At 38.7% G+C, this 18,262-nt stretch overlaps 1 pseudogene across 1 annotated transcript; it reads left to right on the top strand.

The window, feature by feature from the left end:
* Window positions 1-295: 295 nt before the first annotated feature.
* Window positions 296-2,367, top strand: LOC105806667 (annotated as a pseudogene). Its single transcript, XR_001137282.1, has 2 exons — window positions 296-1,474; window positions 1,507-2,367. The product of XR_001137282.1 is annotated as a serine/arginine repetitive matrix protein 1 pseudogene (transcript).
* Window positions 2,368-18,262: the final 15,895 nt, after the last annotated feature.

The following is an 18,262-nucleotide window of genomic DNA, read 5'->3' as shown; positions in this document are numbered from 1 at the left end:
AAATCTGCATTCTAACAAGATCACCAAGTGGTTCTTATACACATCAAAATTTTATGAGCACTGTACTAAGTGATCTTTGAGATGTTATGGTATATTCATCAGCACCAATAATAATACCAATGATATAATTAATTCCAAATATATACATGTTTATAACTTTTTGCATTTTACAAAGAATTTTCACAATTATTACCAAATTTGAGCGTTCCCATAACCTTGTAAGGTAGGTGCCATTGTCGTAAATTTCTAGTTCAAGCAATTGAAATTCATAGTGATCAATAGTTTTGTACAGAGGGAGCGATCTCCGAGCGAGGCAGCAAGATGGACGCGGGATTCTTCCGCGGAACAAGTGCGGAACAGGATAATCGGTTCAGCAACAAACAGAAGAAACTACTGAAGCAGCTGAAGTTTGCAGAATGCCTAGAAAAAAAGGTGGACATGAGCATAGTAAATTTGGAGGTTATAAAGCCTTGGATAACAAAAGGAGTAACAGAAATCCTTGGGTTTGAAGATGATGTTGTGATTGAGTTTATATTCAACCAGCTGGAAGTGAAGAATCCAGACTCCAAAATGATGCAAATCAACCTGACTGGGTTTTTGAATGGAAAAAATGCTAGAGAATTTATGGGAGAACTGTGGCCCCTGCTGCTAAGGGCACAAGAAAACATCGCGGGAATTCCTTCTGCTTTCCTAGAACTGAAGAAAGAAGAAATAAAACAGAGACAGATTGAACAAGAAAAACTGGCATCTATGAAAAAGCAAGATGAAGACAAAGACAAGAGGGATAAGGAAGAAAAAGAAAGCAGAGAAAAAAGGGAGAGATCTCGGAGCCCAAGAAGACGCAAATCCAGATCTCCTTCCCCTAGAAGACGATCTTCCCCCGTCAGGAGAGAGAGAAAGCGCCGTCATTCTCGATCTCCCCGTCACAGAACCAAGAGCCGGAGTCCTTCCTCTGCTCCAGAAAAGAAGGAAAAAAACTCCAGAGCTCCTGGAACCTTCAGTAAAAGTAAAAGAACCTTCAGTACAAGAGGCCGCTTCTACTAGTGACATCCTGAAAGTTCCCAAGCCTGAACCTATGCCAGAGCCTAAAGAACCTTCTCCAGAAAAAAATTCCAAAAAAGAAAAGGAAAAGGAGAAGACTCGACCAAGATCTCGGTCACGTTCCAAATCACGATCCCGGACAAGGTCTCGCTCTCCTTCTCATACTCGACCTAGACGGCGCCATAGATCCCGATCAAGGTCGTACTCACCTAGAAGGCGCCTGAGCCCAAGAAGGCGCCCATCTCCTCGAAGAAGAACTCCACCAAGACGAATGCCTCCTCCACCAAGGCATAGAAGGAGCAGATCTCCAGTAGGACGAAGAAGGCGTTCATCAGCATCTTTGTCTGGGAGTAGCTCACCATCCTCTTCATCTCGTTCCCGGTCACCGCCAAAGAAGCCTCCCAAGAGGACATCCAGCCCCCCTCGAAAAACTCTTAGGAGAAGAACAGCTTCTCCCCTCCCCCTCCCCCTCCTAAATGAAGGGCATCACCATCTCCACCACCAAAGCGTCGGGTCTGCCGCTCTCCACCTCCCAAACAAAGAAGCTCCCCAGTCACCAAAAGACGATCGCCTTCATTATCATCAAAGCATAGGAAAGGATCTTCCCCCAGCCGCTCTACCCGGGAGGCCTGGTCACCACAACCAAACAAACGGCATTCGCCCTCATCACGGCCTCGAGCTCCTCAGACCTCCTCAAGTCCTCCACCAGTTCGAAGAGGAGCATCGTCATCACCCCAAAGAAGGCAGTCCCCATCTCCAAGTACTAGACCCATTAGGAGAGTCTCCAGGACTCCGGAACCTAAAAAGACAAAAAAGGCTGCCTCACCAAGCCCACAGTCTGTAAGGAGGGTCTCATCCTCCCGATCTATCTCCGGATCTCCTGAGCCTGCAGCTAAAAAGCCCCCAGCACTTCCATCCCCTGTCCAGTCTCAGTCACCCTCTACCAACTGGTCACCAACTGTACCAGTCAAAAAGGCTAAAAGCCCAGCACCAAGCCCATCACTGGCGAGAAATTCAGATCAAGAAGGAGGTGGAAAGAAAAAGAAGAAAAAGAAGGACAAGAAACACAAAAAAGGATAAGAAGCACAAGAAGCACAAAAAACATAAGAAGGAAAAGGCTATGGCTGCAGCTGCTGCAGCTACTGTGACCCCTGCAGCCATTGCTGCTGCCACAACCACATCAACACCAGAAGAACCACAGGCAGCGCAGGAGCCTAAGAAGGAGACTGAAAGTGAACTGAAGATAACCTTGATGACTTAGAAAATCACCTGCGTGAAAAGGCCCTGAGATCAATGCAGAAGGCTCAAGTGTCTCCACAGTCTTAGGTGGAAATGTTTGTTATGATGTAAATTTTATTTGGTTTGTACGCAATTCAATTTCAAAATTGCTAAAATGTGTTTGAGCTTTAGACTATAACATTTGTTGTAATAATTGCTAGGTTGAAGTTCACCATGTAAAAAAAAAAAAAGGCATGGATTTACATTGCAAAAGGAGTCCACAGTGTATTAGTGACATTCTTTCATTGACAGCTGACATAAATTCATTTGGAGTGAAATATTTTAAGCCAAAAAAAATTCCCTTTTTGAAAAAGGGGGTTTAAATATTGTTGGCATTCTTATAGTTCCTTTAAATGCCCCTGGCTATTCCCAGAGGGTTTTTTTTTTCCTTTTTTTCTTTTTCTTTACTTTTTCTCCTTTGAGTCTTAGAACCCATTTAAGTTATGCTTTCAACCTTGTATGGTTTGTAAGCTTGCCCAGAAATAAGACCATTGTTGAATTACCACAAAAGTAGAAATGAATATTTTAATGCCACAATCTTTCCTGTTGCCTGTGGAGTCTCTGCTGAAACGAATCAGGATTCAAGCTCTAGGTTGAGACAAAATGAAAGCAGGTTGTTCGCCAGGACACTGTGGGTTTATATTGATGTATAACAAGTTGATTTGGAACACTGGAGTTTCATTCTATTCTGTTCTGTTTTTGTTTTTTTCTTTTTGTTTTGTAAAGGCAATTAACTAGTCCCAGGAAGGATCCTTCAGTTACATAAAGTTTGTTTCATGCAATGTCATGGCTCCATTCATATTTTTGTCTTGTTCTTCCAATTGGTATATACAACTTTCAGAGCTCTTGTATTTGGAAGACTGGAAGGGCCCAGACTTTGAAATAGTGTCTTGGTTTCACTGTTTTTGTTTTTTTTTTTTTAAACTAAAGCTATATAAAGCTTGTGGATTAAACAGAATAAATTTCTAAGTTTAAAAACATTAAAAAAATAGTTTTGTACAAGATATATGTAAGTGAATAGGGGGCCTAAATTCAAACTCAAGACTCCCCCTTGCCTCCAATGCCTATATTCCTTTTTCATCATTGTTAGAGCATGCGCTATGAGTTTGTTTGCTTTTATCCCCAGGAGTGATGAGAGATATGAAGTCTCTCAGACTCTCAGGTATCCCCATCATAAACAAGAATAGGCATCTATAAACGACTGGCTGGACCTTTGGTTATTATGTGTGGCTGAGTCTGTGCAGAATGTTTCTGAGTCCAATGGGATCAAATCTGACCTCAATCCTGTTAGGTCTAGATTCTGAGAAGTCCTTCATCAGCCACTTCACAGTATGGCTTGATTTACGATTGATCACATAGGTCAACTTGGTGATACCCAGAACTGTGTCAAACTATTAATTCTACAATTTCTCTAAGGACCCTAATGGTCCAGAAAAATTTCCCAAGCCAGCCACTCAAACACAGACTAATATAGCAAACACTCTGTATTATATACCTGCTCTGGCAAGAGACGCTCAAAAATGCTTTTGATGAGAGAAGATGACTTATTAGTCACCAAGTGTCATGTATAATGTAGCCACTGCTCTAGGAGCTTTTATGCTTTGGCCCTGGAATTCAGAGGGCCTTGTGACAAAGTGAAGCTAAAGGTCAAGGATGCCAATGAGACACAGGCTAAAAGAATTCTCCAGCCTTTCTCTGAGGCTCTTAAAAAAGCTCACAGGCTTGTAAATACAGGGACGTTGGAATTGAGAGAGAATATTTCAGGGCAGGGGTGCAAGGACAGACTAAATGTATTAGACACGTGTCTTTTCTTGGTCTAGTACATAGAAATATCCATAATATAAATATTTTTATAAGAGATTGATATTCATTTTTAACAAAGAAGGTTTTGTGTCAAAGGAAACAAACTGATGTATGTATTTGAGGGATTTTAAGCAGAGAAGTAAACTCACCGAGCTTCTCATTTAATATTTTCAATTAACATCCTTGAAAATTAATCAACTTATTCATATAATGGGCTAGACAGGCTGTTAAAGACATTTTAAAATTAAAAAGGAGACATTTATAACACTGGATTTTTGCCTTAACTGAGGAGTGGATGTTGCAGAATGTACAAGAACAGTAATGGCAAAAATAAACTGATGCTAACTCAGAACTTAACCCGTGCTCTTATGGATCAGCGAATCTCCCATTTAGATTTCGGAGGATTCAACTCCTACATACATAATTCATGTAAGTACTTCCTTAATTGTGTACAATCTATATGGTACTTTCTACACATAAAGCATTCCCTTGCGATATTGAAGCACTAATTCTTCCGCTCTACTGGCTCACCATTTCTTCCCTGTAATTCTGAGATGATAAAAATCAAATTCCAACTGCATTTCTCTCTTCTTCCTTCTTCATTCTCCAAAAGCCTAATCATGCAACAAACAACTCACAGCCACAACCCCTCTGGTTTATGGAATCACATTTTGCAATGTTGTTATTTATGCCCATATTCATGTTAAAATATTAACACAATTACTGACTTCAGTCTCAACTGCAGCCTTGCTAGGAGAAAGTCTGTCTTCTTATATGGAAATGCTTTTCTTTTAAGAAGGTGACTTGCTTATGAATTCTCATCTATCCTTTTTCCCATTTCTTTCACTGAGGAGAGAAAAGGCCCAATCTATAGTGAATTAGAAAGAAAATAAATGCTGTGGAAGCACCTTTATAACGATCTTCCTTGACCAGTCCCCTGTGCATTAGAGAAATGTCTCTGCTCAATGCAGCACATGTACTTGTCCAGTGCACACTCCAAAACACACTTAGTCTATTAACATTTTATCACATGGCATCTTGGGAAAGAATTTGGCAAAGATATTATTTATATAAAAATAGGGATGATTATCATGATAGAAAATGAGAAAATATGGTGTTTTCATATGGAAGAAGAAATTACCCAAAAGTTTCAGAGTGGATTAGAAAAGGTGAAAATGCCCTATATGGGCACCTGTGATTAAAGTTTTCCTCCCCTTTTGGGTTTATAGTTAAGATATTACTATTAATTAGGTACTAATATTAGCTCAACTTTAGAGATGAGAAAACTGAAGCTCGGAGAGTTTGGGTAACTTGTCCAAGGTCATGACATACATAAATGGCAGAGCTTGGATTCAAATTCGGAACTGATATTTTAAATCATTACATTATAGCACTACTCATATGAGTTGCTATAGTGCTTTGTAAATTAGAAAGCATAGTGCAAAGCTGCTGTCTCCTTCACGTTTATTTTGTAGCCACCTTCTGTTGCTATTTGGTGAGCTCAAGTGCAGCGAATATCCTCTTCAAACGCCATGTGATGATGGGGATCTCCACGTGAGTAGTTAGTCTTTCCAGTAAATTGCGTATTGCAATAAAAAGTGATCTCTCCTTGTTCTGGTACATTTTTCATTGTGTTTAGTGCAATACTGTAAACTTTGAATAATACCATGGGACCAAGACTAAGTGCCACTAGTAATGCTAGAAGTGCTCCCAAGAAGCGAAGTCATGACATTACAAGAAAAAGTTGAATTGCTTGATAAGTACCATAAACTGAGGTCTGCAGCTGCAGTTGTCCACCATTTCAGAGATAAAATTCATTTTGTAAACAGACCACATAAACTTACAGTATCTATACCTACAGTACCGTACTGTAAAGGTATTTTCTCTTCCTTATCATTTTCTTAACATTTCTCTAGCTGAACTTTTTTTAAGAATACACATAACATACAAGATATTAATTAACCATTTATGTTATTGGTAAGGCTTCCAATGAACAGTAGGCTGTAAGTAGTTATGTTTTGGGGGAGTCAAAAGTTATACATGCCTTTTCAATTATGTAGGAATCAGCACACTTGTATTATTCAAAGATCAACTCTACATGGTTTTTTTTAAAAATATATAGTTTACTTTCATATTATTCTGCAACTTTTTTTTTATTTTCTACTTAAACTGTCTTGAAAATCTTTGCATGTCAGCATACACAAAGCCACCTTGTCCTTTTAACCATTACCTGGTACTGCTCATTTACAAAGAGTCCTCCCTTCCAGAAATACTGCTTATCTTTCTATTTATTTAGGTCTTTGTTTATGTATTTTAGTAAATCATATAGTTTTTGAATTTCTAGAAATTTTATGGTTTCAGTTGCTGATGTGATTGTGAGTTTTATTTTATATTTTCTAAATTGGCTTTGCTAATATTTAGGAAAGCCATTGGTCTCGAATCTAGCCATAATGCTAAACTCCTAATCTAATAGCTTGATTCTTGTAGATTTTCTACATAGATGATCATATTATATGCAAATATTGGAAGTTTCTTCTTTCTCTTCCCGTAACTAATAGAATTGTTTGTTCCTTTACTTTGTCTTATGATATGGGATAAGATCTTTAGTATGATGTCAAATAAGAGTGGTGATTGTAGGGGGCTTCTTTAATTTGTTTCGTGTTTAACTGAAAATGTTTCTAATGTTGTTATGACATTTGTTTTAGGTTCCTGGTACATGGCCTCTTTCTAGTATGGAAATTTTCTGATGGCTTTTAATCAGGGATAGCTGTTGAATTTTATCGAGTGCTTTCTTTTTCTGTATTATTTTCTATATCTGTTGAGACCATCTTATTGTTTAACTTATTTTTTCTGTTAATGTAGTGAATTCTATGTGTGGAGCTTCTGCTCATGTTATTTCGTACTTCTCGTATCAACTCGTCAGCTTTAATCTTTTAAAATGTTACTGGTTTGCATGACTGCCACCCTCTTCTTCCCTGAAAAAATAACCCTGAAAGGTCTTTGAAAACCATATAACTTTCCTACTGTGGATTCTCAATTAATGTTGAATGATGTATCTTTATGAAAATTCACGTCTGTTATGTCATCTGAGTAACACTGTAGCCATGCAATTAAGTGTTATTCTTAAGTCCTGAATATGTATAAACTGAAGCTGGGGTCTGAGGACTCAAACCAAGTTAGAGCCAGAGCTAGGTCTCTAATTTAAGTTCTATTACTCTAGGGCAACTGCTCTTTTTGCCAACCCAGGAATGATAATAGCCTCATGGCATTCATCATCTGAGGCAGTGTTCGTAATTTCCACATTTGTCGGGGAACTTGAGCAGCTGAGAAATGGTGTTTTCACTACCTGAATGTTAGTTAATGACGCTTCCCAACTGGAGGGAGAAGGGATTGATCTGATGACAGTTTTCACATTAGGGCCCATTATTGACCAATGAGCAGTCAACCAGCCCAATTCAAGTGCTGATATAAATACATACAGCAAAAAGATTGTTATTAAAAAGACTCTTGGCACTCCTTACTGAATCTCAGGCAACTACCAAAACTTGCCCTCTTAGAATCACAGAAGATCAAAGTGCCAGCGCCCTTAGAGCTAATCTATGTCATCTCTCTCTCTCTCTCTATCTCTATCTTTTTTAACATATGGGTAAAATGAGATTTAGGAAAGAGAAATGACTTTCACAAGTCAAGCTGTGTAATACCAAATGTCTCAGGAGGCCTAGAGGTACCTTTTTTCAATATGGTTTAATTACTTGTTTGCTCTCACAGACTAAAGAAAAGCCTGACTGCTGAAATCTTCACTCCTTATTATGAGATAGTAAGCCACTTAAATGCTTGTCGGGCAAAAGTCAGATTTTAAAATGAATTTGGAAACGAAAATGGTGGCAGAGGTGATTGTAAATTTCATGGGCTGCAGGGGAAATTTTGTAGACCTGGATACTTTCCTGGCTCTGATCAGTGAGGCACAACGATTGCCACGATCGAGCCCCGCGTAGAGTCTTGGTCTTTTTCTTAATGGAGCCACATCTGATACACTGTCAATTCTGGATTCACAGGCAGACTGTGTGCTTGATGCCACTGTGTAAATAATTAATTCCTAAAATTAAAAAATCTCCTTTCATTGTCTCAATATGTAATAAAAGAAAACAATAAGCATCACTTGGAATGTACTTCATAGTCAACTTGGGTCTCATCACAGCACCAGCAACCATGTATCAGCCTCACTGTCAAGATGGAAAGCAAAACCAAGGCTAGGGAACACTTTGGTTATCCAAGTAGAGTCCTGGAAAGCAATTTTTTAAGATGATTAAAGCTGTTGCTAGGTTTGACATATATTAAATTTCTACATTATAAACAAAATGACTTGCCACAAGCCTATTTAGTTTTACTAGACATATTACAGGAATATTTAGATAGATGTGTCCCTGTTTTCCGAAGCTTTTTAGTTTTGCAATATATCCAGATGACTGTCATATCATTATAAGAACTAACAGGAAATAATACATTTTAACAAAGTCCAAAGAAAACATTATTTAAGAATATACATACATATATATAAATAGAGCATTTTAAAAAATAGTAGTATGCGGGGTGTGCTGGGTCTATTTTGGGTATGTGTGTGATGGGACAGGTTATGAAACATCACACTGAAATTTTGATTTGGTATAATAGGTAGAATACATTTCTACCTTTCTTTCACTCTGATTTTCTGCATTTGCAGAGACTCCAATATTCAGCTAGTGGTACCTTTGTTTGTTCATGTTGATATGTTATTTTGTAACTGTTGTCAATTCCTTTCATGCTTAGTCTTCTCAATAAGACTGAATTTAAGGTCTGGAAAGATACGATCATTTTTGCAATTTTATTCAGATCATCTCTGCAGCCAAAAAGTGTGCAGTTAATGCGTGTTCAGTATGGTGATGTGGACTAACATGTAGGAGACACAGAAGCAATCAGATAAACACATTAATCAGATTCAAAACATAAGTCCCTACTTCAAGCATCAGGCAATAATAAAAGCATTTTGAAAGGCCATGAGCAAATGTGAAGCCAGTTCTGCAGGGGTGTGGCCAGAGAGCAAATGATTTCTCCTTAATTGAAATTCAAAGACTTTGTTCCCTGTATTTTTTCTATATATTAACCTTCCTGTAGTTTAAAACAAAATAAATAAGACCAGAAAGAATAAGGGTCTTCAACTTACATACCTCCTCATGAGATTTCCTTGGTTGCTTGAAGAAGTCTCGAGACAATACCCACTAGAGTTAATGGAGATAGGATATGCCTAGCAAACAAAATGCTGCCACCTTCTGGTGAAATAGTACAGAATATTTTCTCCCCCTGTCATTTTCACACACACACAAAAGAATTATTCTAATAACAATAAGATTTGTATTATACTTTATAGCTAACAAACAGTTTCACACATGCATTATCTCATTTAATGATCACAAAATCCTTACGGGGTAACTTTTATTACCCGCGTTAGACAGAAGTTCAGAGAGGGTGTGTAACTTCCAGAAGGTCACACAGTGATTGGCAGATGCAGAACTCAAACCTTAACAAAGTGAAGATGCATTATGCTTTAACACAGATGAAGAGTGAAGCATTATTCTGTGTACTGACAAATATTAAACATGTCTGCCATGCACTCAGCAGAAATGTGTGGAGTCTTTTGTCCAATAATGTCGTATCACAGCTTTGTAGTGCGTGACTGACGTATAACTCTCTCTTTCTGGCTCTGCAGAGTGTAACAGTGTCCCCTTGACCTGAATCTTGGGAGACAGGGGTAGAGCGGATTAGGGAGCAACCCTTTCTCTTCTGTCACCCCCGAACCAGGCAAAAGACATCTTCGACTCTTTTTACCCTTAAAATTTTCTCAGTAATCTTAAAATGTAAATTGAATAAAAAAACTTTTGGAGGCTTTTTAATAATCCAAAAATCTATACTACTGGCTCCCACACCCAGCTTCATCTCCCATCACAGCCCCCACGCACTGCCCTATCTCACCCATGACCCCCGGACATTCTTTTTCAGATGTTAGGTGCTTTCACAGCTTTTCATCTGACTCTGCCTAGCGATACCCTATGTATCCCTCAATCCGACCTCCTCTATTATTAATGCTTGCCTGATCTCTTTAATGCATATTCAGTGCTTTCCCAGCCACCAGTGGGGCTTGTTTCCTTAAGTTCTTATCGCAGCTCATTGTTTTCCTTTCTATAAGTCTAATTTGTCCACCTAGAGGATGGAGACTCATCCTCATGAATTTCTGTAACCCCTAACAAAACTTTGCATAGGTGCTCGGTAAATATTTTACTTTTATTGAATTGTCACACTTATGGAAAAACCCATGAAGCACCACCTGGTTATAAGAGCCAGGGTAGATCTTCTCATAAAATGAGGGACATAGGGAGACATGTGACCATGGCCACTGCTTATGAAATCAAGGAAGAGACCAGTGAAGGCAGGAATGCCACCTCCACTCTAATTTGTTCTTCTCTATGCAGAAGCAACAATTCTTAGAAAGATATTTCTTGTACAGCACCCCCACGCTAGCCCTGCTTGTGCACCCAATTGTCAAATTCCAGCTTACAGAAGGCATTCATGTTAGGGTTCCCTGTTTGACTGATGGTATTTGCAATCAGAATATTAATTCCCAAGAAGGCTTTTCTGGTCCTGTGCCTAAACAATATTGGCTGCAGGATAACACTAGTATAATATTCCAGTGCTGTTCTATCTTTGTTACGGGCTCTCTCTCTCTCTCACTCACACAAACACACTTTTATTTTGAAGTAATTTTTAACTCAGAAAAGTTATAAAAATAGTACAAAGAATTCCCATAATGTATTCTCATTAATTCATACTATGGTCTTTTTGAGGGCATTTTGTTTCTGAAAAATGATTTACCAACATACAAGGATATTAAAAGCATTATTTATTACAGCAAAAATTGGGAATGACCTAAATATTCCAAAAAAGAGGACTGGTTACATAATTATATCAAAATGATGAATCTGTAGCCATTAAAAATCAAATTCTTTAAAAATATTTAAAGGGAAATGCTCAATATATTATTTTGCTGGGGCTGCCATAATAAACTATCACAGACTGGGTGACTTAAACAACAGAAATTTATTTCTCACGGTTCTGAAGACTGGAAGTTCTGGCTGCTTCTTCTGAGGCCTCTCACTTTGGCTTGCAGATGGCCAATTTCTTGCTGTTTTCACATTTTTTTTCCTCTGTGTTTGTACATCCTCGGTGTCTCTCCCTTCTCTTATAAGGACACCAGTCATATTGGATTAGGGCTCCACCCTAATCCTTCATTTAACCTTAGTTACCTCTTAAAAGCCCTATTTCCAAATATAGTCATATTGGGAGTTAGGGTTTCAACATATGAGTTTCGGAGGAACACAATTCAGTCCGTAACACTCAAAGTACCTTAAGTGTAAAATGTATATCATGTTTGTAGTGTGACTTCAATTCTTTAAACACATACATATACAGAGAAACAATGGTGTGGCAATTTAAATGTAACATTTTAAGAGTTGATAATTATGAATTGTGAGATTATGAGTCATATTAATTTACTTCCTACTTTATTGCAATTTTCAATTTTTCATAATAAGCTACTATTACTTCTATAATCAGAAAAAATGTATTATAAGTAACACACCAAGCTTCTTTAAAAGCTTGCAGGTTCTTTCATGCATATTAATGTATTTAATCTCTGCAACTATGCTATGAAGCAGAAACAGGAATAATTTTTTTTATTTATAGACAACAAAATTGAGGCTTAGAAGAGTTTAGTCATATGGCCATATAGCCTAATAATCAGAATAGGACTTCTGACTATCAATCCAATGATCTATCCATTATACCACAATTCTCCAAAATACTTTCTTTCAATAAACAAAGAAAAGTCTAACAATGCTCTATGATTATTCCCCAAAATTTATTAATGATGCTTATAAAAGTAGGAGAAATAATAACAGCAGCAGTCATATTGGAGCAATTGTTTCATAGGGATCATTTAAACTTAGTCTCTCATGGAAAATTTGTGACACAAATAAATATTTTTAAAAAGTAAGCTGGCATCAAAATTGTCACTGACTTACTTTTTTACTCTATACTACATTTTTATTCTTGTCATATATTTATGAAGATGATGCATGGAGACTCCTTTAAGAGACTCCACTGGGTATTTCAACAGATATGATTACCTGTAAGGACGCATACATGAACAATCCTCTAGACAGAGGTGAAGGGAGAATTGGGGAGGCTGGATATTCTTACAAGAATTTCAGAGATTTGTAAGCATAGAAATGTTTTGCCATTCCACGAATACGAAAAATATGGCCACACCTATGTATGTGTGTGTTTGTGTGTGTAGGGGGGGATGGTTCTGAATATGAGGTGTCCTTTAGTTGAAAAGTTGGGAATTATTGCTTTAGGTTAATGATATAAAAATCCTATTGACAATATACTCTTTTCCACTCTCCATTCCTATAATGAAATAAACTATTCCAACAATCACAGTATAAATGGTTATTTTCTGAGGTGAACTTAACTTTGTATTTGCTAGTGAGTTGAACTCAACTAAGACACTGAGCACCATCTACCTGCAAGATGTGCTGCACCTGCTTTGGGCATCACTCTGGAGAAGCGAGGATGATGGAGAATAAAGAACTCTGTTAACATGTGGCCAAAGAGCCTCTTCTTCAATTCAACATTTAGCACCTACCACAAACCCAGGATGATATGTGATGAAAGTTTTACCTGTGGCTTGTGATGGAGCTTCGGCGCCAGACATCAGTATCTGTTTCAGTGGTCGGTGCCTCCCTGCTTTGTGCTAACTAAACTTCATTTAGGCTTTTATGGAGCTCTTGTCATTTATGAAATGACAGACACATGAACTAAAAGAAATGCCAAAATGTATTTCAATACTTTAAAAAAAGGGTCCATAGCTTGATGCCAATTGTCTCAAGGCAAGCAGCTGGGCATTCCCTTCCAAGCAGGCTCCTGAACAGCTGTCAGGCCTAATCTGGGTGAGAGATGAAAGAGTGACCTACGGGTTAAAGTCTCCACCGCCTGCTGCAAATCCCGAGTTATTTAATCTGTCCAGCGGCACAAGCTTTCTGCAAAGGAAGCTTTATTTTATGACTGACTCTTTAACGAAGGGGATATAGCAACTGTTAGAAAATGCAGTAAGTAGTTGTCCTGAGATAATACTGCCTGGGTAAGTTCTATAGAGTTTTCTTAAAAAAAACGACAACTTCAAAAGGACAGATAAATATCTGGAAAGCCTGCACAGACTGTGTACAAGAAGCATTGCATTGCGTGTGGTGGAGTGCAGCCTGGTTTCCTAAAGGAACACACACACACACACACACACACACACACACACACACACACACACACATATACGCGCGCGCGCGCAAACACCAGAAGTCTCAAGTCCTGCACATGGTCTTGTTGCTTCCAACCAAAAGTTGGGAGAATCAGTGTCTCTGCAGTATCGCAGAGTGCAAATTTGGCTAAGTCTCTGGGCTTCAGTGTTTTCATTTGTAAAACAAAACAAACAGTAAAAAATAAAGAGGGGATCTAGACTAGATGGCAAATCCATGGCATATCATCATTCTTCATTCTTGTGCCCGTAACAGACATAATTAATTGGTCATGGCACCTCCTACCAACCCTCACGCAGGCTCAGAATTTGCTACAGCAATTGGTCTGAATTAGCATGTGACAGGGAACCTATTTGCTCTGCTCGCAATTTAGTGATGCCTATGGTCCTTTTCATCAGGAGTCTCAGCAGCCTTAGGGGCTCTGGCTCCTGGTGGCACCTCTGGCACAGCATAGTATAATTGGCATCAATAGGACATAGTGACAACAGCAGCACTAAGATATTTTTTTGGAGAGATCTCAGGTTTCAGAGCACCAAGCAAGATATTATTAGGTGAGGAGATCTCAGGTTTCAGAGATGACATGTGTTACTCCTGGGAAGAGGAGTGCACATCGGATCCAGAACCTGAGCGGAGAGGAGAAGAGCGGAAAGCCACTCACCTGGAAGGAACGTTCATGGGTATACACCCCAATGAACTCCCGAAATACTGGGGAAGTGGGGGAATTGGAGAGTCCACAATTGGAAGGGGTAGAGTTAGGGAAAAATTCTCTATATTGTTAATGATACCCTTCCCCCTTTTTAAAGCTAGGCTGGTATATTCTGATAAAAAGATTACATTGATATGACTACTTGGGTAATTACTAGCATAAGAATCACAGAACAAAATCATTTTTCTTTTCCTTATCCTTCTTCTTCTTTTTCTGGAGACAGGGTCTCACTATGTTGCCCAGGCTGTAATGCAGTGGCTATTCACAGGCACAATCGTCTTGCATGACAGCCCTGAACTCCTGGGTTTAAGCAATCCTTCTGCCTCAGCCTCCCAAGTAGTTGGAACTATAGGCATGTGCCACTGCACCTGGCTTGCAGAATAAAATTCTTAAGTAGAATTTTAAGAGCGGGATAAGACTGCTTCTACTTGGACCAGATCCAAGTTGGCTTCATGAGATCACTTAAGAGTTTGTTAACAATCTAATTCCTGAGCCCAGTTCCCAAAGATTCTAGTTCAGTAGGTTTGGCATGGTTTTAATAAGTTCCCTAGGTGAAGGCAATGATTACCCAGGTTTGAAAATAAATGATCTACTCCAAATTCATCATTTTTCAGATGAGAAAACCAAAATAAAATTAGAAGAAAGGACTTGCCAAATACCACATAGCAACTTAGTGATGAATTTGGAAATATAATCTAGGTTTTCTGACTGCCAGTCCCACGTCAAATGGGACTGCCAGGCCCATTAACCCCAGGTTAATTTTTCTAGGGTTTCTTGAAACAAATGGCCAATCATGTCAGTGTGCTCTGTATTTCAACAATGTCAGTAATGCTAAAGTGAAACAGGCTGCTTTAGAAGTTTAAGCATAGCACAAATGCTACCCAGAAGGAAATCTGTGGATAAATGCATCAGATGGGTAGTTAGACTTTACCTTCTAGTTTTATGTAAATCAATTCTTTGCCAACTCACTTGTTGGAAAATAGTGAGGAATTGAGGCTCTACTTGCTTTAACACAAAAGTTTAATCTCTGGTTAAGTTATGAAAAAGAAGCTAGGACAAGGAAAGGTGGCCAGTGGCAATGACTTGAGCCTCTAGACAACTGTTGCTCTCTAGTCTAACTCCTCACCATCTCATGCCTCATACGTATGGCATCAGCTCTCTAACTGGGTCCACCCCCCTGACATATCCCTCAGTACATCCCACATGCTGCTGCCAGGAAGATCTTCCAGTTGCACTGATTCCAGCACGTTACTCTGATGCAAAACCTTCAGTGACTCCCGCACTGGGCAAAAGTCTAACCATCAAGTTGGCAGTTAAGATCTTTTATAATGTGACTGTTATCCTATCTCTTCAGATTTTCTCCTACTATGCCAAGCATCAATTCTGCTTGAGTCTAAATAAGCTTTCTCATTGTTTCCATTTTATTTCACATTCCAACATATTTTCAAATTCCTGCTCAAATGCTATCTTACCTAATGTCCACCTCATATTACTTACTCATTGAGAAACACTTATTGTACATTAACTATGTGGTCGGCACTGGAGATTCTTAAGAGAACAACTCAGCTTTGATCTGAGCCTACTTCTGGTGGAAAAGCCTAATGTTACATAACAAATCACCAATGATGCAAGGAGTGCTCCAAAAAGGAGAGCAGGTGCCATACACACATCTAACAGGGAGACATGACTTAATATGTTAGCCCTTCCCTCGGGGAAACTGATCTCACCAGTTTCTGAAATCTTTTTTGCCTTTATTGTCTACATATTTTTGTATCTAGATACATACTTGTTATTCAGCCATTTCCTTTGTGTTTTGTTTTTTTCTCCAGTTAGACTGAAACTTCTTATAAGACAGTATCATATCTTAAATGCTTTTTATAGCTTAGTAAATTACTAATGTAGTCTAAATCAGTAGGCTCAAAGAATGCTTAGTAAAGACAGTATTTCTTTATGCTTTGTAACTTTAAGGTGATTTCACCTCTGTTGTTTTATTTGATCCTCCCAATAATCCTATGGATTAGGAATTATGATTCCCAATTTAGAGATAAAAAAACTGAAGCTCAGAGAATTTGAGTGACTTGTCTAAGGTCAAACAGCCAATAATTTATGGAGTCTGAACAAGAATCTAGAGACTTTCATTCGTACTTTAAACTTTTTCCAGGGTAACATGATAGATATCAACCGAATGAAAAAATGAATGATTTTCTTATCATTTCTTACTAAACATTCTTTTTCCTCTTTCCTTTTTCTCTGTCTTCCTTCTATGCTCATCCATCTGCTTCATATCTTTCTTTGCTTGTAACCATGCCTCCAGCTTGTTAGTGACAACCCATCTCACTTCTAGGTTGTGATCAGTTGTTTTTTAAGAGGCTCAGTAGCAAACAGACAGTTGACCCCAACCTGCTGGCATTTGTATTCAGTTGTCTTAGGGAAGGTTTCCCAAAAGGATACCCTGAGACCAGGATATGTGTGTAAGTGAGTTATTAAGAAAATGCTCCTGGGAGAATCCAGTAAGGTAGCGAGGGAAACAGGATGTAGAAAGGGAAGAAGCCAAGTAATTTCTGGCAAAGCTCCAACTTTAGTTATATTCCACAGGGCACACTGGAGTGTAAAATACACATCAGATTAGCCCTCTTGAGGCAAGGGAGCTGGGCTTTCATACTTCTTCACCAGTCTGTCATTGGCCAACAGCCACCCCAGGAGGATATAAACTCCAGATATTCAGCTTTCTGCATAGTTGAGCAAAGCTCTTCTGAAAAGAGTCGTAGGCGTGAGCCTTTAAAGGCAAAAGCACACTAGAATCAAGGGAAGAGTATGCTGAAATAGTAAAAAAGAGAAAAAATAAACCCAAGGGGATCTGGCCAGAGCACCAACAGTGTCTGCTACAGCAGGTCTAAGAACTATAACATAAGGATTTTTTTACATTTTAGGACATCCAAAATTCTTTTAAGGGTCCAATCCATGCATTAGACCATCACTTCAGAAAAACACAAATGTTCAGAGTGGCCAGTATTCATAAGTCCCCAAACCCCTAGGCTCAATATAAAAAGTAGCAATTCTAGTATATCCAAGAGCCTTCAGTGAGGCTGTTTTACCTTAAAATGAACTTTCCAGGCCTCTGTTCCTAAGACTCTGCTCTCCCAGGAAATATCATATGCTGAGCTGCATAATCTTATATTATGTCATTACTCTTGTAGTTACAGAGCAGAAGGAAAAGGTAGTTTTCCAGGCTGCCTGGTTCTAAGATGGAACAGTGTTGCCATGTGACCTCAGGAAAATTTCAGTCCTATTAGCTAGAATGACATGAGGATAATGAATAAAAACCTCCTGTAGCTGAGAAGCATCCCTTGGGAGAGAAGGCACACAGCCTGGAGACCTGGAGAATAGGGGTTGCACTTCTCCTTGGAAAGTAGGGTACAAACTCAGAAAATCAGAACCAAACCTGTGGGGTTTGCTGGCACATTATGGGGCAGCTTTTCACCAACAGTCTCTTTGTGGCTTACTTACGGATTCCCTGGGCTCCACATCTATTTAATTAAAAAAAGAGGCAACTTTTTCCTCCCTCATTGTGAAGAAGTCCATTGGGTCTTGTCTTGACAGGTCAGGCACAAAATGACAGATGGGGCTGAAGTTGCATTCCCCTGCCCCCACACTATCAGAATTCCTCTGCTGCCCTCCCTCCAAACCATGGAGGACAAGGCCTTGTTACTAGGCTGCTGCATATGAGGAAACGTTGTGCTTCACTTGATTAGAATCTTGATGGCAATTACGGAAAAGACTCTATCTTGTCGCCTGTATTTGAACGTCTCGAATTGTCTCAGAATTGATTATTTTTTCTTTATTGTTAGAAGATTTTATAAGCTTATGTTATTTCCACTATCATAAACTATTAATATTTAAAAAATTATCTATGAAACAGAATGCAGAATATCGTCCCATTTATGGAAAAATATGTGTAAATATGCTTATATATGCATTAAAATTCTAGAAATATTCCAACAGACTGCTAAAAGAGGCTACCTCTTTTTTTTTT

This window comes from Propithecus coquereli, unplaced genomic scaffold, assembly GCF_000956105.1.
Source record: "Propithecus coquereli isolate 6110/MARCELLA unplaced genomic scaffold, Pcoq_1.0 Scaffold10, whole genome shotgun sequence".
NCBI classification, from domain to species: domain Eukaryota; kingdom Metazoa; phylum Chordata; class Mammalia; order Primates; family Indriidae; genus Propithecus; species Propithecus coquereli.
The sequence above is the reverse complement of the archived record's forward strand: the minus strand, read 5'-3'. Positions and strand labels throughout refer to the sequence as shown.